The following is a 25,196-nucleotide window of genomic DNA, read 5'->3' on the forward strand; positions in this document are numbered from 1 at the left end:
AGCTTGTTGCAACATGGCCTTGGCTGATCTCTTATACTCTGCTGCCATCTGTTGGCCGTTTTTTTGTAACAACTACCATTGCTTTAAGTGACCTCTTCAGGTCAGAAGCTGCACCAAAGCCTTCTTTATGCTCTAGCATACAAAAAAAACATTAACAAAATATACATTTTTGGAAATGAAGGACAAAGTATTAAAAAAACACATTTATACGTTTTTGGGTTTGAATTAGTTAAGAAGGCATCGATATGCAGACTTATTTGTTCCTAACTTTACTATCTATATCTTTTCTGCAAATATCACCGATTGTCCTATATCCTCTTCTGATATGTAGTTACTATCTTAGCAGTCGTCAAAGAAGCAATGAAATGCCTTGAAAGGTCTGCAGTAATGTGAGCTAGTGACAAGATGAATGGAGAAAACAACAAACATTTTCACCTGAGGTGATTTTAGTGACATCAGTTCCAGTTGTGGATCTTGCCATTTCCTTGACAGTAATGAAGAATAACTTCTTGTTTGGGTTTAGTTAAACTCACTGCACATTTTAGTGTCCTCTGGCCAGGATAATCTGTTTGAAATTAGACCAACTGCATTTCCACACTAGATTAATCAATTCATCATCTGACTGATTCTCTAGGATTTCTGCAAGAGTTAGCAATTTAAAGATATCCCATCAAGCATGGGCTCAGGGAACACAGCTGGGGAAATTTCAGGACCTACACTACAACATATGTTGTCATTGTAGTGTCCTTAAATCACCAAGAACCTAACCAATGAAACTCATTCATAATACATTTTGCACCTGGGATTGCTTTTGCAGAAATGTGAAACGATGGGCATGCGCTAAAATCGCATTCCCAGGTGCCGATGTAAAGATAAAATACAGCGACTGTGTGCGTCAGTCCCTTGTCATAGCACTTTGAATACTATCAGCTCGCTTTCAAGCTTGCCCAAACACAGACGGGCAGTTTGAGGAACCTCGGGGAGGGATCATTTCAAAATATGCAGGCCCAATCTAGATACAGATCACTGGTCTGAGCCCCAGAGAATAAAAGGGCAGAAGATGAAGCGGCAGGGATAAACTCTTCCTCATCTCTTGATCTTTCCCTCACATTGCTCACCAGCAATTCTTTATTTCACGTCTTTTGCTTTACGATTGACTTTGAAATGTCTGTTTCTTTAGATGTCCGCTTTGATGCTCTGACATAGCGACGTGTCAAAAGTAATATTTTTCTGAAAGCGTTTCAAAGCTACAGCAGATTGAAGTGGGGTCAAATGGTAAGTTAAACAATCATTTTGGGGAGGCAGTAGCTCATCTGTAAGGACTTAAGCTTTGGAGCTGGAGGGCCATGGTTGATGTATGGACAAAAGTCTAAATGTCAACTAGTTTTTGGAGAGATGCTAGTCCACTCCAGGGGTGTCAAACTCATTTTCAATTGTGAAAACCCATATGAATGCACACTCGCCTTATATTGTCACGTATACATAACAAATTGATGCATGATGATTGGTTGAAATCAAAACCCCATAAATAATTAACTGTCCATCCATCCATTATCTGAACCAATTATCTTCACGAGGGTCTTTTTTATTTTTAATATATTTTAAGGAAGGGATTGCTCACAAAAACTGCTTGCAATATCTCATATCTTAGTGTTGTTTAACGTGCAAGAAATATGACATTGACGTGATTTGCCTTTCGGGGCCACATAAAATTATGTTGTGGGCAGGACCTGGCCCCGGGCTGTGAATTTAATGCCTGTGCTCGATTCCTTGGTTAGTGTTTTTATTTGGTTGTTATTGTTACTAAGTTTTTAGATTGTGGCGTGCTTCACTTTGTGTGGTGCAAGTCACGGTCAATCTGGGCTGGGGATCTCTGGGATGACATTGCTCCCTGTGGTGGTTGGTAGTCATCCCTCTCATTGGTTAGATGTTTTTACAATGCTCAGGATTCCTGAATGTTTCTGACAGATTAACAGTGGTCAGCAGACAAATTTGAGGAAATGGAGAGCTGAATGGAGTTGTTTTTTATTTTTTTTTTACAGTGCCTTGGTGATGGTGGGTGTTTCCTCCAGCACGACAGACCAACCCATTTAACCCTCCCGCCACGTAAACACCACTTACGTTGTTGAAATGTTGTTGTGTTTCATCATTTGTTATTGTGTTTTGGGGTTTTGTGTATGCGAGTCAATACATCCAGCCATCCATCCATTTTCCGCTTATTCCTCACAAGGGAAGGGTCATGGGGGGTAATGGAGTCCATCCCAGCTGACTTAGAGCAGTAGGCGGGGTACACCCTGAACGCCAATCCAGGGCACACACAGACAAACAACAATTCACACTCACAACCACACCTAGGGACATTTTAGAGCAGGGGTGCTCAAGGAGGGGCTATCGAGGACCAAACTGGAGCACCCCTGTTCTTTTTTGAGTGTTCAATTAACATGCCATGTATTTGTGTTTTGAATATGGGAGGAATATATATATACATATATATACTGTATATATATATATATATATATATATATATATATATAACAATGTTCCCTCGCTATGACGCGGTTCATTTTTCACGGCCTCGCTGTATTGTGGATTTTATTAGTGCAGTTTTGCATGGTTTTTTTTGTACAGTAATGTACCTATTTTATAAAAAAAAATATGAAGATTTGAACATTGAGAATGTTTAAACAAGAGAAAAATGTGAGAACATTTAAATGCCTCGATGAGAAATGTGTATAAACTGTGTGGTGAGGGATTTTAGAGCCTTAAAACATTTATAATATAGCAAAACATAAAGCTTACTACTTCACAGATTTCATTTATTGCGGGTATTTTTTGTAAACCTAACCCTAGCAGAAAACGAGGGAACACTGTATATAAGTATAATACAGTATAATACATAAGATAAATGTATTAAATATTTATATAATTTTCTCTGAGTGTGGATTATTTTGATATTGTGAAGGGAAAGTGTTGTTTTGGGTCAGTTAAGCCAGTTATCTCTGAGACGTCAGGCTAAGATTCATAACATCAAGGCCGTTTTCTTCATCTTCATCCCAGTTATGTAATTTTAGTTGGCCTATATTTTATTGCGTAGAAACTTCCACGCTTGACTGGCTCAGTTTGTGAGTTGTTTTTATATGACCACATTTTCTGGGAACCTAAATTATTCCTGATAAGACATTGTAATTGCTCCAAGTTCCTCACACATATCTTTCTGCAATCTCAGATATGATCCATCTGGAAGACCTCACCATACCTCCTGCAACTTCTACAAACAACAACAGAAGCACTAGTTAAATGCAACTAAATCATTTGTGACAGGAGAGGGTGCTAGGGATAGAAATAAGGAGCATGTGCGTGCCACATCTGAAGGCTTTTGTTCCTAAAGGGTGTTTTGCTGAAGTAAAGGAACAGAGCTTGCGTAGTTCCCCTATTTACTCTTTTGTTGTGATGTCTTGCCTGAGCTGTGATGAATAAAATAAAGATTCTCTCTCAGTTTTTTTTAGATAGGTGAATGGGGATGAGATATAAATATACAGTTTACACTCTCCGACACTCCGAAAACAAATTTTGGTGTCTGCATTCCTTACATAACTTCATGTCTCATGTTTTGTTAATTGTATTGACATGCAAACTATAATGTTTGACAGACTCATTCAAAGATGTTCAAGAAGAAGAAAAAAGCTAAAGTAGTAGAAATATTTTCTGCTGATAATTAATACATACTGTATTGTAAGAAAGAAAATACCATATCCCAGCTACATATCACATTACCTAAGCTCACACTTTGCTGCGCTGTGTATATGTTAGTATTTTAAATACAACAGTGAGAACAAAGGTTATTTTTAGACCTGAAACAGTTTGAGAGCAAATAAATATTATTCCTTAAATAAATTACACCATGTTGGAGGGGAAGTTACTTGAAAATAATAAAAGGTTTATGAAAAAAAGAAAATAAATCTAGGCCAAATAAGGTCTTGACCTTGTTCCCCACATTTACCATTTCAGTGGCTGTAAAACTGTTTACTTCCTCTCTGAAGAAGAAGACAGGTTCTTCATTTAGCATGCAGAGACATGGGAGTACAGTACCCACATTTAAAAATCTTTGCCAGGTAAGCCAGACTCAGGGACAGGCAGTTAGGTGACGCATGTGAAGAGTAAAATACAAAAAACAAACAAAAAACAAACAAAAACAAAAAAAACAGTGGTTACATGAAATTATTTTCCACTATAGTTATCTAGTGGGTGCTTTATATTAATTTTATTTTTTAACCCAATTGTTTAGTATTTTCTGTTCAAATATGGCTTTTATTGTCAATCCACAATATTTGTAAAACTTACAGGAGATCGATATTTCATTCTCAAGGGCCCACGATATATGATATATATTATGGTATATAAATCCCCCCCGCAAGTAAATGTTCAGTCAAAGCCAAATGTGGCATGTCACAAGTAGTTTTATTGAAATCGGCTATTTCAGTGAACAGTGGCAAAATCAAATGAATACATAATAAACATGTTTCTTCACCTGGGGGGTATTTCACAAAAGTAGAATTGAGACATCAAGGGTAAGAGACAAAAGCAAGGCTTCAGTTGGTTTAGTCAGTCCTTCCTGGCTTAATGTGTACACATACGTCAGATCAGGTTGAACAGGTGCGACTATGTCAAGCCAGGTGTAAGTAATTCTGATGTGATTATTATTAATAGTAGTATGTTATTGTGATTTTTATTCTCCACACTTTTTTGCCGTGTAACAACTCCCACATAATACTCCCGATTTACAAAGTTCAAATTTCAACTTGCTACAAAAATTCATGCCTATCAGGGTTTATATTGTCTGATTTCACATTACTTACAGTATTCACACAATTCAATGTTAAATATCCACTTTTCCTCACTCATTTTCAATTGGGCACTTTCCACTCCCATTTCTATTCATACAACTTATAATTACCACCTGTCTCATACTGCTTAGTGGCACAGTTGGTAAAGTGCATTGTCCAGTAACCAAAAGGTCGCAGGTTTGAATTCCACCTCCAACTGTATATTGCAAATATATCCATGACCATTATGCTAAGTGTTATACATCTATACCAACTACCATATCAAGAAATGGATTATAAATTCACTGAAATGATTAAATGCATGTTAGCTTTCAGCATCAGATGACACTTTTCAAAATAAATACGCTATTAGCCATGATTTCAAACAAGTCAAGTTAGCTCAGTGTTTTGAGCATTTGCCTTCCACCACGGAGTACCTGTGTTCAAACTCCGCTTGGATCACATTTGAGTACTTTAGTAATTTATCTTTCAATTTACTTCATAAGCACATGCATTCAAATCTTAGTATTCAGTTAATAGCATTCAGCTTTTCAGAATTCTCACACAGACTTCACGTGACAGTAAACACGTGACAACTCCAAATGCAATACTATACGCAATACGAAAACTTGTGTGTTAAATTGAGAATATTCAGTTTGTGCCACTTAAGCTGCAATAAAAGCCAATCAGTCTGGGCCTCATTAATTGAGGATCTGAAGCATATAGCTTCAAAATGGAGCTTTGTTGCTCGCTGGCTAGCCCATGTTGCAATTACAAGTACTGTATTATTGTGATAATCTGCTGGAATCCCATTAGAAGACTACCCGAGTCTAGACAGCATGATCTGTGCGATGTACTAAATTGTAATTCATAAAAATTAAAAAAAAAAACATAGCTGCATTTTTCAGCTTTACCCGCCAAATACAACTAAGAGTGCAATAGGTTCACACACACACACACACGCACGCACACACACACACGTACCAACCCAGGCCCACACACACATGCATGGTGCCAACCATCATCCAATAATCCACCTAAATCAAACCACCGAATAACTATTAGACAGAAAGAGCAGAGGATTTACTGTCTTTCTAAAAATACACCACACGAGATGAATGACTGGAATCCTGCTCGCTAAGCTGTATTATACATTTGTGCATTGCTATTTACCAACTCTACGCAGTTTTTTCAATGCAGTTTTCACTGTCTGTGCCCTTATCACCGTGTCCTCAGCAAAGCAGAATTATTTTTGCTTAAAAGTCTGCATTATGAGACATGCTCCAGATCAACATGTGGATTAGAGACCACAGGAACACACTGTAACCTGAACACAGACAGATAAAATGGATATCCTCTGCCAAGCTGAAGTTAAAACTGCCCCCTGTGAACTCAAGTTTACGTGATTTTCACAGATGATGCTTCTGCCGAAATGGAAGGATGGGGTGAAAAACAATGCCACTACAGTGTCCTCCTGGTTATTTTTTTTATATAAAAAGTAAATCGTTTCTACTGCTTATATGATTTAATCATGTCATGATGGTTGTGGTTGAGGGATGATGGACCCAAATGCAGGCAGGTAAGGCATTGAGACAGGAATCAAGTGCAATATGTGGAACTTTAATGAAGCACAGAAAAAAGGGTGAACAGACAACCATGACTTGATGGGTGTGGACAGGACGTAACTGGACTGGATGTGGTGACTGGACAGGACGTCGTGACTGGTCGAGACGACATGACTTAGAGTGACAGGACAGGACGTGACTAGACTGGTCGCCATGATTGGACAGGACATGACTAGACTGGAACGAGCGTGACGTGACAGGACATGACTTGCCTTGACTAGCTGTGGTGTGGCTATGACTTGGCTGCGGCTGAGACGATTGCTTGGCTGTGGCTGTGACGAAGACTTGGCTGTGACGAACTCTTGGCTGTGACGAACTATTGGCTGTGGCGAAGACGAGACACACGAACTTCCACACATAACATCGAACATGCACCCACCACTGACAAAAACAACAAGAACACCCATAACAAACAAAAATCCAACCCCCACAGAACCAAAACATGACAAACCAACCATATTCAATATCATTTTGTGTGTGGCATTATCAGGGCCTCCTTTACCTACTCATAGGCCCCGGGGCTAACCATCAAATATAGGCCCCCCTCCCAAACGTTAACCGAAATGCGCTGCTTATTTTTCCACCATTGACAAACAATACATATTAAGTGTGTGGGCTGCACATGGCACCAACACAGCTTGGGGGTTGATTTTCCTCAAGCGCGCTTGTACCCCTTTGTAGGCTCCAGGCATATTGCTGGCATTATCATAGCACTGCCCCCTGCAATTTGCAATATCAACCCCCATCTCTTCTACAACACTTGTTAGTGACTGGAACAAGCTTTCCCCAGTGTGCCTTACTATTGGCAAAAAATGTACATAGCGCTCTTCAATGCAACCATCTGGTGACACAAATCTTAATATAAATGTTTTCTGATCAACATGGGAAATGTTAACACTAATGGAGAAATATTTCACCATTTTCACTTTACCAACAATTTCAGATAACACTTTTTTCCCCATCAGATCGATACATTCCTCACACACATTTAAAGATAAATATGAGGGTGTTCCACTTCCAGCATTTCCATATTTTTCCTATGTGGGATAAAAAAAAAAAAGGGGTCAAATTGGCTTAACAGTTTCATACATCCCAAATAGTTACCATTGTGGACATCACCAAATTGGTGGATGCTTACTCTAAAAGCCAGTCCCCACACTGACAAAAAAAAAAGCACACAAGACCAGTAGTGACATTCATAGTTCAGAATCCACCACACCGTGTTCAGCTGATTCGTTAATAAAAGCTATCATGGCCATTCATGCTCACGTAATCGCTCATCTTCTTGTTTCCAATCAGAAAATCCTGATGCACAAAATGCTGATTTAGCTCTATTTTTCACCCCCACAAACTTTGCATGTAAAGCAAAATTTGTTGCCACTTTGAGGGGAATTGCAGACATTCTCTTTGCACATTTTCCCCATTAGTAAGTGTTTGTGTAAAGTGCGTTCTAGAGAAAAAACATCTTTGGTGTTTAAAATTTTAGCCAAGTATGCACGCACCTTGTCTTCGACAACTAAAGGGTGTCCCTATCGAGCAGGATGTGTGTCATAAGGGTCGTCCGAGTCCGTGTCCCCTCCTACAGCAGCAGCAGGACGAACCGGATCCTCTTGAGGAGTGGCTTCATCTTTTTCGTCCTCTTCCTCCGTCAAATGCCCCGGGCTCTCCTCCCCCGGACTGGCTGGGTGCTGTCGCTGCAGCTGCTGGTGGCCGTGGCCACGGCGGCAACGGCGGCGGTCTCAGGTGTAGTCGTGGCAGCCTGTTTGCCAATTAGGCCCATCTCACCTACCACTTCCCCTGCTCCTTCTTTGTCAAAGCCTGTGTTTTTGCGTCTTAAAAACCCAGTGAGCTTGGGACTTTGGCCCATTAGCTCTTTGTCACTGCGCTCTTTTTTTTGTTTTTAACCTTTTTTTGAGCGCCGCTCTAAAACTTTTTTTTCGGTGACATAGCTGTCTGTCCTTGCTTGCCATTAACTGTATTGATATCCCCTCCTGGTGGAGTGGGCGTGGTTAGTAAATAGGTACAGCGGCGAAGTGACAGTTAAACAAGTGGCACAATAGTATATGAAACTGTTAAGACCTCTGATAGGCCCTCTCTTGGGACACACCCTATTACGACCACAGTGATGCACAGAATCATCTGCGGCCGCAGGTTGGTCATCTCATGCATGATTGACAGAAAAATCAACAAATTGTTTTTTAATTAAAAAAAAAAAAAAGATTCTGATAGGTCCCTGACAACTGTAGCCCCCTGGGCTGCAGTCCAGATAAAGCCCGTGCATTAAAGCGGCCTTCGGCATGATAATCTAGGGAGATGGGTTACATAGCCTTATTTCATCTAAAGCTGCTGCTCTCTGTAACAATTTGTCCAAAAATATCTTAACATTAGCCTTTTTATTTGACCATTTATGACTCAAACATCTTCTAATTAGTAGATTAACACCTTAGCTGTTCACAATGGGTACTCCTGCAAGCCTCAAGCCAAGAGTTTTCAGACTGGATTCAGGTTTGAATTTCTCACCCTCTGTCTGCAGCAATAGCATCGTTAGACCTATTATACGGGGCTCAAGCCTACCTAAAATGTTCTTAAGCCCTATATATATTTTTTATTTTTATTTTTTTCCCTGAAAAGATCAAAAAACCGTAAATAGGTAATATACAGAAAGTGAAGTGAACTAAATATTCAGGCACATAACCTTAATTATTACCTAATTATTCATGTAAATATAATCATAAATCTGTTGGTTTCCCTTTACTTTCAAGTGTAAGGTCGTCCACGCTTCTCGTGTGTCATTATCCAATCCGTTCCACTTAATCATGTCGAAAACGTCTTTATTAGTAATAATGCAGTCAATGTTTTCACTGCGTCGTCGACTGCGACCATGCTTGCAGTTCAACGTACCTCTGTCAGCCTTTTTTCCCCCTCTTTTTCTTTTTTGTATGTGCGTGAGTATGAGCATGTGTGTGTGTGCATATGTGCGTGCGTGTAAGTGTGTACTCATTAATTCACCTAAGACCTATTAAAAATCCCATACCGTTCACCTAAAACGAATACTTCAGAATCCAGCTGGAGTCGTGAAGTTGTCAGGAGACCCGAGGAAGGATCAAAGAAAAGAAAGGAAAGTGAAATCCAGCACCGACCAGACATCACCTAACCAGAATCTTTCACCAACCCCAGAAACATCTAAATTCCAACAAATTAGGGAGACCTCAAGAGACCAAAGGAAAGACTGAGGAAAAGAAGGAAGGATAGATGAAGCAGAGTGAGAGCCACAGACATCAGCCTCCACCGATTCAACGACCAGAGGAAGAAGCAGATTGTGTTTGGATTTCGATAGATACTGGTGTGGTGGATCTGGCATGCATGAAAACCACCACCAAAGAGGGGAGCCGTTGACCTCGGCCAGGACAGAGCAAGCACAACCCCCCCAGGGCCCCCCAGGTCACGGCAGCGCCAAGGCACAATTCCCGGGCCTCGCGGGGCCCACTGGCCGGAGAGCAAACCCAGGAGCCTGATTACTGATAATCCATTCCATGTTTTCCTGCTTGTTTGCTTGAAAGTAAGTCTTTATCACTTTCTGCTGGTAGTAACAATTAGTTAGCCGTGGGCACGGCCCAGCTTACAGCAAGTCCCATGCTATATTGTCTAATAATTACTCTACAATGCATGTGAAGTTCCTGGCTGATAGACAGATGAAGCGGGTTTTTAAATGGAACTTTATGCTTGAATTCACACTAAAGTAAAAAAAGATCATTCACTTATGGTTGTCGTCAGTAGATAATGATGATAATATCATTGACAATACTACTCCTCCACCCATGTTGAATTGTAGGAAACAGTACAATGAGTAGAGAGAAAGTGTGGAGCAATACCTACTGAAGACGTGAGTGTAGACAGTAAGAGTCTAAAAATCATATACAGACGCTCCCCTACTTACGAACATTCGAGTTACGAACAACGGTACATACGAACATGTCTGCGTGCATGCGCGCATGTCAAAAAATGTTCGGAAAGAGATGCTGTAAGTTAGATTTTTTATTGCGCACCTTTTTCCGAGTACTGTAGTGCTTCTTTCCGCCGTTAATACCGACGCTTGGCGCTGTGAGAGCTCACCCAGCATTGGAGCCTCAGCAACGTGTCGAGGAGGAGGAAGAAGAAGAAACGCCTGTCGCTCATAGATAAAGCCATCGCACTCTTCGAGCAGCAAGACCCAAATATTGAACGTTGCACAAAGGTTGCAAATCAATTGAATGATGCCATACAGTGCTACCGCATCATTTATGATGAAAAAAGAAGAAAACTGTGCAATCGTAGTTAGATCGCTTCTTTCGGCCAGTTTCTAGTAAATCCTCCAAGGAAGATACTCATCAACCCTCATCTTCTTCTCCGCGACCCTCAACTTCTTCCTACATTGAAGTTACGGAGGAGGAAGTAACTTTTGAAGCCCATTCCAGCGACGACGAAGAACCTCTCATGATATAAAATCCTCCTCTTCCTCCTCCTCCTCCTCCATCAAATCCTTGAGCATCGAGTACATCTTCCAAAAGTAAGTTAAACTTCATTTTATTTATCTTATTACGTACATGTACATACTGTGTGTGTCTCTCGCTCTCTCTCTCTAACATACGTAGTACAGTACTGTACGTATTCTCTTTAAACATAAATTATAATACAAAATATAGCACTGAAGCAACTTACGAACAAATTCACCTTACGAACGATCGCTCGGAACGTAACTCGTTCGTAAGTTGGGGAGCGTCTGTACAACTCGATGTGGATTTAATATTATGAATATGAAACATGTCAGTCAAGGTGCATCATTTAAGACTAATTTAACCTGAGAGTAATGAACAGAAAGTGGAGATATTTAAAACAAATTTAAGGCAGGCAGCTTTAGCACGTCATACACAAGGAAACTCGGTCTGCTTTACATAATTAAAAGTACAATATTTGAAAGCAAAAAAAACCAACAACAAAAAACCTCAAAAGAACTAAAGACACCTACAAAAGACGGAAATAAACTTAAATTTTAGAGCTTACTAAAATTTGTAAATAAAACTTACAGTATAAGAAAAATAATTTGGGGTTAAAAACTTTCAAAGATGTCAATCATAGGCATGGCGAAAAGCATAGTTTTTAACCTGAAATAAAAAATATTCACACTTTAACATTACTTTCATATTTAATTTAGAAGTTGAGTAATATTTTCCTTCTAGTCACATATGCACCTAAATGTAATGTGATTTCAGAAGTATTTTGGAGCAGTTACTGTGCTTTGAGCCAAATTCATGTCATTGGCCTAGCTGTTGATCAGTTAATAATGAATTCAATGTATCTTAATTGAAAATGATAGACTCACTTTATGACATCATAGTTACCTTTTTTTGCATATAGTTTTTCGTACACTGTAGACAATGTGTACAATATATATTTTTGGTTAATTTCATAAAAATGCTTTATGTGTTTGTGTACCATATTAAAAATACTGACAGAAATAACACCTCAAGTCTAATGATGACTTTAATTTTTACACATGTATTCCTTTTACATCTGTCCATCTGTGCATCTCCTAGGGCAAAGGCGGGCGAACTCGGTCCTCCAGGGCCGAAGTCCTGCAGGTTTTCGAGGTTTCCCTCTTCTAACACAAGATAATTCCAATCAACAGGATCGTTATCAGGCTTATGTAGAGCTTGATGATGAGCTGATTATATATCAGTTGTGTTGGAGAATGGAAACATCCCAAAATTGCAGGACTCCAGCCCTCGAGTTTGCCCAGCCCTGTCCTTAGGGCTAAGCCCCTCCTTTCCATGAAACCTAGTGACGCCCATGGTCTACGGATGTGACGTCATGTGCGCATTGTGTATGTGAAGAAGTATATGTGCAGTTTCATTTTCCATCAACAGGTGACAGTAGCGATTCTAAATGGAATTTTCTACCTTTAGTAGCTATTGAAGGCAGAAAATTCAATTACATTTTCTACTAAGTCAGCTGTGTTTACGCCCACAACAGTGCAAATGCTTCACAAACTTCACCCATTCACATAGTTAGACTGAACTGTGCACATAATATGTTGATCAAGTTTGATCAATAAAATAGAAACACAGCAAAGAAAAAGAGGGTATACCATGGGAAAGATCCCTGCAATATTCAGTTAACATTGATGTTGAGATTGTTAAGCCGCCAGCGTTTAACGGAGGCTGCCAGCTAGCAGCACCAAGAAGCAAGCTAGCTACACTAGCTAGCAGTGCTAAAGTTCTCCAAAATCGCTACTGTGGTTCTGATGTAATTTATCGTTGCATAGACCAAAATCTATGGGGAGAGATTCAGAGAGGAAAATAGTGTGGTGCTAAAGAGAGGAAAATAGTGTGGTGCTAAAGCACAGTTTAAATTTAGGTTTTAAGAAAAAAAGTTGATAATCTAATTTTTTTTTTTTTTAAAACAGTTGGTTGTTCATTATTATGTGCAAATGTGTTTTTTGTGTTCTGTATTTATACTTGTTCTTTAACCAATCAAGAATATATATTTCTATCCAAATACCCGATTATTCGCTAGTATTTTCAGTAGGATATCTGAATACCAAAATATTTGATAGCTGCAGCCCTAATAATATTTCCTTCCTAATAAGTTCCTTCACCGCCACCCCCGCCCCCCATCCCCATCAAATCTAGCTAGCCTGCACAACGCAAGCCATGCTGCATATGCATAATTTTGATTTGAGATTTGCACAATAAATGTTGTTATCCAAAGTAAATGTATTATTTAATTGTTTTATTTAAAAATCCATTTAGCTTCTCTAAATGACTACGTAAACCAGTAAGAAAATTACTTGTTTAAAAAAACAACAACCCAAAACAACCACTTAATTCTTTACCGTGATATATACCTTTACTGTGAATATGAATTTGGGGCCATATCGCCCAGCCCTAATATGAAGTTGAGGCTAGCATGCAGGCTTGGCCCTGGGCAAGAGTTCCAGTTTCTGAATGTTGTTAACTGCTGTGTTGGCTGCTTTACTTGTGTAAATCACATCGAGTTGCCTTGTGTATGAAATGTACTATATAAATAAACTTTCCTTGTCTTATGTAGTCCCTTTGCAAAATTAATTGGCCACCTCATTTTATGAAGTACTAAGCAGAGATCCATCCATCCACCATTTGTCTTCAGGATGTGTAATATTAATTTTAAGTGTTTGCACAAAAGGCATCAACAGAACATGTGAAAGAAAAATGAATGGGGACTGACTATTAATCTGTAAACTGCACTGCACTGATCACTATCATAACATACTAGTGTTGATGTGTAAAACAGGCTGGAGTCCACCACTGTTGACAAGGGTTTAGACGGTGCATCTACTTCCGAAATATTAATTCCCAATTCGTTATGAAGAAATACAGTAATTGAAAACATCAAATATCATGGCAGGCATCCTATGACCAGGGTTATTATAGTTTTAACATTTTTATTTTAGTTAGTTTTTATATCATTTTGAGTTTTTTTTTTAAACTTAGTTAATTTTAATTAGTTTTAGTTATTTTAAAAAATGTTTAATTTTAGTTTACTTGTAGTTTAGTTTCAGTATTAGTTTTTGTTTAAAAAAGAATGTGTATTACTTGAGCACAATATTTAATAAACACCTTCTATTGGCTGCTGCTAGATGATGCCACTTCTGTGTGACTCACTTTATATTACGGTTAATATCAAAATAAATACTGTATATTTAAAATAATATTTACAATCATCCCAAAGGCTCATGTATTAAATTAATTACCAAAAACTAAAACAAAGGCCATTTTTGCTATAATTATAGCTTTAGTTAGTTTTGTAAAAATAAAATGTAGTTTCAGTTAGTTTTCTTTTTTTTAAAGCTTTTTCGTTTTTATTTTATTTCGTTAACAAAATTAATTTTTTTAGTTTTAGTTCTTTCATTAGTTTTCGTTAACTAAAATAACCTTGCCTATGACTAACCAAAAACAACTGGCTGCTTGACCACACATGTAGCATTGGTGGAAATGAATCAGAGGAGGGAGGGACGAAGAGCGAGAGAGAGGGAGACATAGAGAGAGAGACAGAGAGAAATTGAATATGCATGTACCGACAAGAAACGTTTACATTAAGGTGCTGTTAATTTATGTGTTTGGCTCCCACTGCAACATTTACAATAATATGATGAATAATGGGTAATGAAATATAATGAATATTATTATAATAATATAATATATAATATTATAATGAAGACTTTCATCACAGATGATCTCCTCATAAATTTGGACATTTATCTTCTCTCATTCTTTTTGCTCTCAATACAGCATCCTCACAATATCCTCATTGGTAGGTTGAGATCTATAGTAGAATCACAAAGACAGCGTTTTATATAATTCCTCAATGAATGGATAAAATAATAAGACATTGTATTTGTTATCATTTGTCATTAAAACCTTAGCCAGTGCAAATCCCAACCTCCGAGTTTCCCCAAGGTTCTGTTTTAGGGCCCCTTCTTGTACTTACAGCATACTCATGTTTGGTCCCATTTTCTGCAAATTCAACATTCCTTTTCACTGTTGATGACACCCAGTTTTACCTTACTAACCAAGCCAATTAGACCCTTGGGACAGGACAGGATAAAAAATGTTTATTTACAATGGTCTAGGACTGGGACAGGGATTTTTTTTCTTTGGAAGTGGGATGGAACGAGAGTGAAAATCAACTCCCGTGTCATCTTCTAGTCTGGAGTTTTCACTGCTTAGTCAATATGGCATCAGTGCATCTGTCCACCTCTGTGTGAAACAAAGTTAAGAAGCCAATCTGGGAAGAAAAAAACAAAAGCTGACATCACTTTTTATTGTAACAATGACCTTTTTTTTTTTATATCTTTAATGTTTTCAAAGTACAGTTTATGTGAAATAAGAGAAGGTAAATGGACTGCTTTTTATTTAGTGCTTTTAACTACACCGTATGGTGCCCAAAGCACTTTACTGCCTTAGCCCAATGTAGTCATACTGTCAGACAAGTACCGGTAGTTGAAGACTAACCCATTCTTTATGGAAAGAGCGCAAGTGTCGTATAACATCTGGACAGCATCTTTTCAGAATGGCAGCTCTGAGGGCTAAGTCCAGACAAACATTGGGCCTCATTCACGAACGTGTGCACGCACCAATTTGTGCGCAAAACGAGCCTAAGCATGAAATGGGTGATTTATCAATATCTTCGTACAAACAAATTAATCCTGTATCCTCAGACCATGCGTGCGCACAAATAATGACAGAGCAGCCAGCCAGAGCTTCAAATCTCATTGTACTTTGTATAATGACAATAAAGGATATCTAATCTAATCTAAAAATAACACACAACGTACTTGGAACTGCCGTCATACACAAACACTACTAATAATTTTAACAGCAATGAATCCAATGGTGTTTTTGCATATATGCCCATCTTGTGCACAGAGTACAAACAATCCTAGCATTTGAATACGTGAATATGTGAATGTGCTGATTTAAGTGCGCCGCACGGTGTCCCGTTCCAAAAACATCCGCGCCATCCGCACCGCACCGCACTGCACACATCCGTGCCCACAGGTGCGAACTACTGTACATTAAAATGCTCAGTTGCTCACCCGGCGTTTGGTGTTTAATGTACCATTCGCCAACATGTATGTGGTGGGGAAACATTTCCATTTATATTGTGCTTTGTTAAAATGCCAGTGCTAGGCCTAAATATTTTATAATAATATTATAATTTAATTAATTATAATAAATGCAATGATAACAAAAAAATAGGCATAATATTTTTTCGCCGTTTCGGTTTTTGGCCTTTCTTATTTTCAGTTTCGGACAAAAAATTTCATTTTGGCGCATCCCTACTTTTTGGAGCTTTTGGCCATGTTAAAATGCTAATTCCCCACCAAAAATATCACCAAAGTTGTGTTTTCCTCCATTCGTCCCTGTACGAGAAATTCTAGGTGATTCTGCTCTCCAAGCACCAGCTCTCACTCTATGACGTCATCAGGTGCGGACCAACCCCCGCACCTCCTAAGCACACGCCCACTTTCTCTGAGACCTCCATGCTCGCAGGATAGTGAAAAAAGTAGCCTTCATCAGGAAACATTCAAAGCAATCAATCATCCTTCACATTTGCAATGCCAAAGTGCAATGCCAATTGTCTTAAATTCCCAGAAAGGTTCCGTGGCTGACGTTTGTTTAAACTACAAGAAAAATGTCTGCACTGTTGAAGCTAACAGAATTATGTGGTTGTGGTGGTGTAGTGATTAGCACGCTCACCCTGTAAGCTGAAGGTCCCGTGTTCGTGTCTCACTCAGCCCAAACTCTGTCAAACTCATTCAAACCCAAAAACGTCTAAGTTTGTTTTTGAACACTTTATCCTTCACTCACAAAAACGTTTTTTATTTATTTATAGTGCATACAGAAGCCAGGCTTTGACGTAGCTTCTGACATGAAGAGGTCACTTAACGCAATGTTAATTATTACAAAAAACAACGAGCAGGTGGCAGAAAAGTATAAGAGATTAGCCAGGGCCATGTTGCAACAAGCTCTTTTTGCCAGTGTTTTCAACAGGTTTGTGAATAATGATCAAACTTAGCTATATAATGCTAATTGCTGCAAAACGGAAACAGATACAAATATACTTTTTTTCCTGATGAAAGAAGAGACTCTAATTTTTCTTTTGGTAGGTTCCATGTTTTTATAACAATAAATAATGTGTGGACCTTGCAAAATCAGTCAAAATCCAGTAAAACAGCTGGGTTTGAATGGGATCTTCATGTTTTTGCACATTGTCTATTTTTTAAAATATTTTTTTGCCTCTTGGAGCTTCTGCATTTACATGCACAGTACATACATACCTGAGGTGACTGAAATTCTTTTGACTTCAGCACCTTTCTAAAATAATAGTCTAAGTAATTTTTCAGTTTGCTCAGAAAATACAAAACAATTGAACCAAATGCTTACTGATTTTATTTATTTTTTGGTCCGAATATGACTAGGCCATTATTTTAAGAAGGTGACGATGCAGCCTCTGCACAATGTTTGTTTAATATAGACCATGTGCTTTTCAGTCCAAAGTTTTGCAAACTGAGACGCTTTGGCAGAACATGAAAATGTTCCAATATGAATACTACTAACAATACTTACCTGATAAAACTCGCTGGATGATGCATTTGATTCTGATTGTATTACTGCAGATAAGGCCAGGTAAATACTTAGGTCTGTTATTCTATTAATACAGTACAATGAATGTACAAAGTTAAATAAAATCGGCACGTAATCATATCTGGGCAGTTATTTTTGGCATTGTGTACAATAAAAGGGTCTCCAACTTTTAGTGAAACATAAACATTTAATTTATTACAGAGGAAAGAAGGTAACTATCTGAAAAGCACTGTTGCATTTTTAACAGGAAATACATTCTTTGTAAGTGGATTTGAGATGGTTTTAAAATGGAGTTAATACTTTTCAAAGTTGATTGTTGATTGTCAAATGGGAGTGCGTAAGGGTGTATGCATGCATTTCTGTCAGCAGGAATGTCCTTTTAATGGGAGCAGCAATCAGGCAGCCGTCGCCACTGAGCCAAAAGGAAAACACACTGGAAACATGCAGCGTGTAAGAAGCTCATTATCAAACGAAGCAGCATTTATAACACCGCTGAGAGGAACAGTAAATCACTGTGCTCCCCTAGAGCGTTGAGTGGAGAGAGTCTTGCCTTCTTAAATACACTGCTCACCATTCTACACACACCAATGACTCTGTGTGTGTGTCTGTCCATGCGTGTGTGTGTCTGTCCGTGTGTGTGTGTGTGTGTGTGTGTGTGTGTGTCCGTCCCCACTAGGGCTGGGCGATTTTGCCTAAAAATAAAATCTTAAATTCGATTTACAATTTTTTTCCCAATTTTATATTCTTCTTCTTCTTCTTCTTCTTCTTATTATTATTATATATTTTTTTACATAAACCAAGAACTTAAAAAGTTTTGCTTTTATTTTATCAGTTAACAAAAGTAACCATATTTCTTCTCTTGGAATCAATGTGCAAAACTTCTACCTTCATTCAAATACTTCTGGAAATGTACATCTATGCGTTGATAAAGTAGAAAAGTACAACTTTTTTTGTCAACTTTGTTTTAAAAGCTAAACAATGCTACTTGTGTCCCTCAATATGACACAAATAAACATCACATTTTGGCTTTAATGTCGGAACCAAAGTCTGAGCTTGTCATCCCCTCCAACTGTCTGCTGATTTTACAAGTGCAAGTACTGTTATGTAAATTGGGGTGGCTGTTTTGCTATGACTGGCAAATTTCCTTTTAGCGTTATTTGATTGGCCAGTAAGAAAGTCTTGGCATGTCGTAAATCGGATATTTTACTGTGATTAGTCCGCTTTACCAAGTTCACTCCATCCTATACATCTCCTTTCACGTTTCAATTTGTCTTGTCACTGAAAATAGGCTGTTATCAGCATTACCAGCCCACTATACTACATTTTATAAGGATTTTATGTCGCGGACGACACAGAGGCTGATAAGCGTCATGGACAAGGCGAGTGAAAGTAAGCTTGTCTTTCATACCGGTAAGTGCTTCCAAGGCGAGTCCGTCTTGGCGAGATAGTGTACATGTTGCGAGCACGCAGCGACCTAAACGTGCACATTTGTGCTATTCACATAAGCTTGTAAATGTCTAAAGGCAATCAGGATAAAATATCCAATTACAGCAGGCTGAAGATTCCTCGCTCCGGCGATTGACCAATATTGGAGCCGTTAAGAGCAAAACTATCGCTAGCATTTGAGTTGCCAGTCACGGCAAAATAACCACTGCCTAAACAAATGGCGTGGGGCAACTTGAGCAATATACTTGCGGTTAGGTAGCAGTAGCACATACCTGGCTTCTCCCATTTTCAGCAAGTGGTGAAATCGAGTCTTATTAGTGAGGTGCAACGTGTCCGCTTTGGTGATCGCTCTTATTGTGCCCCTTTCTTTTCATACGTGTTTCCTTGTGTTAATGACTCCTCCACGGTAACATGGTACACTGTTTGTTTGTTTTTAGCAGGAGTTTGTTTGCTGTTGTTGAGTTCCTCCCGTATGGACTGTGTGAGGACATAGCAGAGTTAAAGCTAAGGAAGCCCATGGGGGCGAAAGCTGCAGGTGTGGTGCAACAAAAGGGGGAAAAAAACTAAATGTTATAATTTTCTTAATCATCCACAACAAAACACTCAACTAAAAAAAAAAAAAAAAAGATTTATAATTTTTTAAAAAATTGATTTATCGCCCAGCCCTAGTCCCCACTAAACAATAGTGGCAACAGTGATACTATTCTTATTTGTGTCTTTTCGAAAGCAACCCATTTTGACGTTAATGTTCAGTATTGTGGATGTGTGCACAACATTTTCATCTTAAAATGTACAATTTATTGTATTTACCAAAGGAGCTTACCGCGAAATCACAACTTTAGAAGGCGCAAAAAATATAGAGTATTCCCATTTTGACTTGAAACATAATTTGTAATCACAATTTCTTTATCCTATTTTGATAAACTATTTTAATATTAACACAAGTAGATTTTAATCTTTCAATATGTGCTGTCCACCCATATTTCAATAAATGAATACAATAACTTGATTTTAAAATGTAAATTTTTGCTGAATTACACTGGATGCAAAATGTGGGGTATTCTAATGGTTGCTAAATTGTAAATAGGATTTTCTAATTTCAAGGTACTCACCCAGTCACACAGTGTTTAATGATTTAGGGCTGAATGAGTTAATGATTAAGGGCATGTACAGTATTGTGATGATAGGAATTTAACAGCTCATTCACACAGTTGGGTTGAGAAATCACCAGCTTTCTACCTGTGGAACTGCATTAGCAATTATTATTATTCAAAATTGCATTTGTACTAAAGAGTGGAACAAGCAGGGTTTGAACCTCCTTAATGGCAGGTATTTGCTCTAACCACTAAGCCATTTTTGCCATAGAAGAACCTGTGACATTGTATATAATTGTAATGAATACGTCAGTATATACTGAACGCGTTTGATTCGAATTTTGAATATAGAACGCAATAATATAGGGAAAAAACCTCAACAATATTGAATTACATCAAAAGTAATGGATGTGAAATAATTAGTATTCAATATTGCATTTCTTGTTTTGTTTTTTAGAGCTCAGTATTGTTCATTCGGTAACTATACCGATTTGACATGTCATCATTGCTCTCTTTTTTTAATTTTTTTTTTTTTTATACATTTTTATTTTTATGTGGGTGAGTATGTGTATGTGCGTGCGTGAGTGTGTATTCATTAGTTGTCATACCGTTCACCTAAACCGAATACTTCAGAATCCATTTAGAGTCGTGGGGTTGTCAGGAGACCCGAAGAAGGATCAAAGAAAAGAAAGGAAAGTGAAATCCAGCACCGACCCGACATTATCTACTACCCACCAGAGTCTTTCACCAACCCCAGAAACATCTAAATTCCAACAAATTAGGGAGACCTCAAGAGACCAAAGGAGAGACTGAGGAAAGGGAGGAAGGACAGATGAAGCAGTGTGAGATCCACAGACACCAGCCTCCACCAATTCAACGACCAGAGGAAGAAGCAGATTGTGTTTGAGTTTTGATAGATGCTGGTGTGGTGGATCTGGCATGCATGAAAATCTCCACCAACGAGGGGAGCCGTCGACCCCTGCCAGGACAGAGCAAGCGCAACACCTCAGGGCCTCCCAGGCCACGGCAACGCCAAGGGACAACCCCCGGGCCACCGGGCCCCGGGGCCACCGGCCGGAGAGCAAACCCAAGAGCCAGGAGCGCCTCCCACCCCAACCCAACGCAGCAGGACGGGGCACTGCAGGCCCGCCAGGCACCCCACCAATCCAACCTACACCTTTACCCCTACACCTTGAATGTGACCCCACCCAGTGTATATACAAGTGTGTGTGTGTGGTGCATTAAGATTGGGAGGAGGTGAGCCGGAGCAGAGGGAAATTATATCCCCACGCTCCGATCCACCTGCCTCCCAGTCATGTCAGTGAGTGTATGTGGTGTATTAAAAAATAAATAGGGGGTGCACGGTGGCGCAGCGGGGACACGGGATCGCAGCACTGCTCCATACTGCGGTCTGCCCCAACCGATGGCACTCCACCCCGACACAACTGCCCCCCCTCCTTGTGTGGTGCATTAAAATTGGAGGGGAGTTGTAGGGCGAAGACGGTGTCTCCACCCTACCCAACCCCCCCACCCCCCACCCCCAAAGTGTGTTATGTGCCCTATATGTCTATAAACAAAATGTATTGTGCAAAAATAGTGCAGTGAGTTAAGAGGAGCGACCAGCGGGGCCCCCCCAACCGGGCGGGGGCAGGAGGCGCACCCGCCCACCAAACCCCCACCCACCCCACCGGGACCACGGCAGGCATATGGGACCATATAGGGCTCGCCCCCGAATACTGGGGCCCGCCCGAAGTGCCAGGAGGTCCACCGGAGCGGGGCGGGCACAACACCAACCCACCCACACGCCCGGCCCCCGGAGCCCCGAGACCCAGGCCATGGATGGAGCCCCCGGCCCAGGGGAGGGGGAGGAAGGCAGACATGGGAGGGGGAAGGGACGGGGCAAGGAGACAACAAGAAGGGCAAGGGGCAGCGGCAGGGCCGCAAAGAGAGGGTGAGAGGAGAAGGAAGGGTGACAAGGGAGAAGGGACAGGGGGGCGGAGGACGGGCGGGAAGAGGCGAGGAGGGAGAGGGAACCACGGGGCACCCGGCGGCCCACAGGCCCCGAACCGCACCGCCGGGCCCGGAGCGACGGACCGCGCCGGGGCGGCGCCGCCCCGGACACCAGGGAGAGCCCCGCATCGCAGAGAGACCGAGGGAACGCAGCCGCCACCCAGGAGCCAACAGAGGGGCAAAGCCGCCCACACCCAGCCAGGGGGGGACAGCACCTATAGAATTAAACCGCTGGCATGCAGTGAATCTGAATATTAACCCTTAGTGCCCATTGGAGGTGAATCTTGAGGAGTTGGTGATTAAGGTGTCATTTGATGTAGTCTGCTTGATCCTGCTGGCAGCAACTGGGTTCCTGACTATAAAAACACAATCATTTGTTACAAATTGCCAAATACAGAAACAGCAATGGAAGTTATCGCGATGTGGTGGCTCTCGCTAACAGGCAGAATTGAGTAACCAGATTTAGGTTAAAATATTCTATATACGTAGACCATGTTTCTATAAATTTTGATATTTGGTTTTTATTTGAGGCAGATATTTTTTCCATTAAAATGTGATTCATGAGGAGGTTAGACCATTGGTCGATATTCAGAGTTTGTTTATTATTCCAGTTGACAAGAATTGTTTTTTTTTGCGATAGTAAGGGCTACAAGTGTAGTTTGAAATTGTTTATGTGGTAAGTCAATTGTTGTTAGGTCACCCAGCAAACACAAGTTTGGAGATAAAGGTATCAGATAGCGGAAAGTTTTTCTAAGACTTTAGTCCAGAAATACATAACCGGAGTGCATAACCCTAAAGCATGAAAATAAGTGTCTGTAGTGTTTTGTAAACACTGGAGACAGATGTCCCATTTTCTTCATCATATATTGAGCAATGTATGTTCTATGAATAATTTTACATTGGATAAGTTGTAAATTTGTGTGTTTTGTCATTTTAAATGTTTTCACAAACTTGAATCCAGAAGTCTGATTCCGGAGCTATAGACAAGTCTGTCTCCTATTTCGAGATGGGTAAGGACATTTTATCAGTATATGAAAGTAACATATATTTTTGAGAGTTTTTTTGTTGTTGTTGGAGAAAGCTTGGTAATATCTTTAGCTAAAACAGGCGGTTGGAGCGTACCCCGAAGTGTTGGAATTTGTTTCTTTATCATACTTTTAACTTGAAGATAATGTAAAAAATTTCAGTTTTTTATTTTGTATTTTTGGAGCAAAGATGTATATGATATAGACATATTATCTGAGAAGAGATGGTGGAGATGTGTATTCCTTTCTGCTCCCACACACCTAAATAAAGCGATTGGTTGTTAAGTTGAAAGTCGGGGTTATGCCATAGGGGAGAAAGCCCGCAGGGCTCCACTCGGGCTTTTGTAATTTCTAGTGCCTTCCATGGACCAGGCAGTCAGCGTGGCGGAAATCATTGGGTTTTTAAAACAATTGTGTCGCTTAATCGATGTTGTAATGAAGAGTAAATCCAGAAGTCTGAGGTTATTACAATCCTTCTGTTCTAGTTCCAGCCAACAGTTCGTATCTCTGTTGGATTGTGCCCAGAATGATATATTGTAGCTGGTTAGCTATATAGTAGTGCATACAATTTGGTGCCTCTAGACCTCCTTTGGATTTACTTTTCTGAAGAGTAGATAGACTAATCTTTGCTTTTTTTTTTATTCCAGTAAAATTTTGTAACGGCTGAGTCCAACAACTGGAACCAGTAAGCCTTAGGTTTAAATGGAATCATTGAGAAAAAATAGTTTATTTTGGGAAAAACTTTCATTTTAATGGTGGCTATTCGTCCTATCAGAGAAAAAGAAAGATTATTCCAGAGCTCCAAGTCACTAAAAATGCTATCCAGAAGTGGAGTAAAATTTAAATGAATTAAATCAGTTAATTTAGGTGAGATTTTTATGCCTACGTATTTTAAATTACCTATAGGAAATGAGTAGTGTAATATTGCATTTCTACTAAAGAGTTGTCCAAGCGAGGTTTGAACCCAGGTCCTCTGTGGTGGTAAGCAATTGCACTAACCGCCGATCCATTGCTGCCATAGAATAATCGATGTAATTGCATATAACTGTTTGCTTCCAGCATTCTCGCATAAGTGCCTTGTGATTGACTTGTGAAGTTGTAGTCTGTCTTTTGCCCGCCGTTCACTGTAGTTGTGGCTCTACCTCTCTGTGAGGTGTAGTGTACTCTGAAGTACCAGTTGTACCAAAAATGAATGGCTGGAAATAAATAGACATATTAAATAAGCATTGCTTCCTTACAAATCAAACCTCTTCAACCCTTTAACCTTGATCAAAACACTTTTTGATCTCTAAACTCCAGTCTGCCCATTGAATTATCACACATCAGACGAATTCAAATCTCCTTTTTGAAACCTTGCCAAGGGAAACACATTGTGTACTGTCTAAACCAAACAGTATGAAGACATCAATTGTTCATGCATTAGCTTTTGATTAACTCTTCCAATAAGATATCCATCAGCAGCACTGGGGTCCTGACACAAACCAAATGGGATAGCAGACACACAGTCTGAGTGAATTGTGTCATTGTGGGGCTGATAATGACTGCCTTCTTTACACATTAAATGCAAGTTAGGGGGCCCTTGCCTTGGTGGCCTGTTTTTGCATGAAGCAAAATGCCTCCCATTGAATAGGGCATAGGCAGAACTGTTAAACATTTATGTAGGTTGTTTAAACAGCCGTTAACTGCAGATTAAGTGAGATCTGCGCCTCTGGCTTCGAAGAATCTGCTGTTCAGATCCTGCATACGCAAACACACAAATGCCTTCATTGCAAGCACAAGGGAACACGGTCAGATTCACATAAGCACAGAACTATATAAGGCAATACAGTCAACAAATGCAGTATATGCATATCATTATTAATACATAAATGACTAAATAAATAAATAAAAGTGAAAATAAAAACGGATGTAAAAAAAAATATTCAAAAATTAAATACAAAAAATATATCAAAATGGAAATAAAATTAACTATATATATATATATATATATATATATATATATATATAT

The 25,196-nt window shown here is 39.5% G+C and overlaps 1 long non-coding RNA gene across 1 annotated transcript; it reads left to right on the top strand.

The window, feature by feature from the left end:
* Nucleotides 1-1,098: 1,098 nt before the first annotated feature.
* Nucleotides 1,099-3,495, top strand: LOC144060875 (uncharacterized). Its single transcript, XR_013296030.1, has 3 exons — nt 1,099-1,275; nt 2,043-2,106; nt 3,227-3,495. It is a non-coding gene; the product is annotated as an uncharacterized LOC144060875 (long non-coding RNA).
* Nucleotides 3,496-25,196: the final 21,701 nt, after the last annotated feature.

The sequence above is a fragment of the Vanacampus margaritifer genome, chromosome 11 (assembly GCF_051991255.1).
Source record: "Vanacampus margaritifer isolate UIUO_Vmar chromosome 11, RoL_Vmar_1.0, whole genome shotgun sequence".
Lineage (NCBI taxonomy): Eukaryota > Metazoa > Chordata > Actinopteri > Syngnathiformes > Syngnathidae > Vanacampus > Vanacampus margaritifer.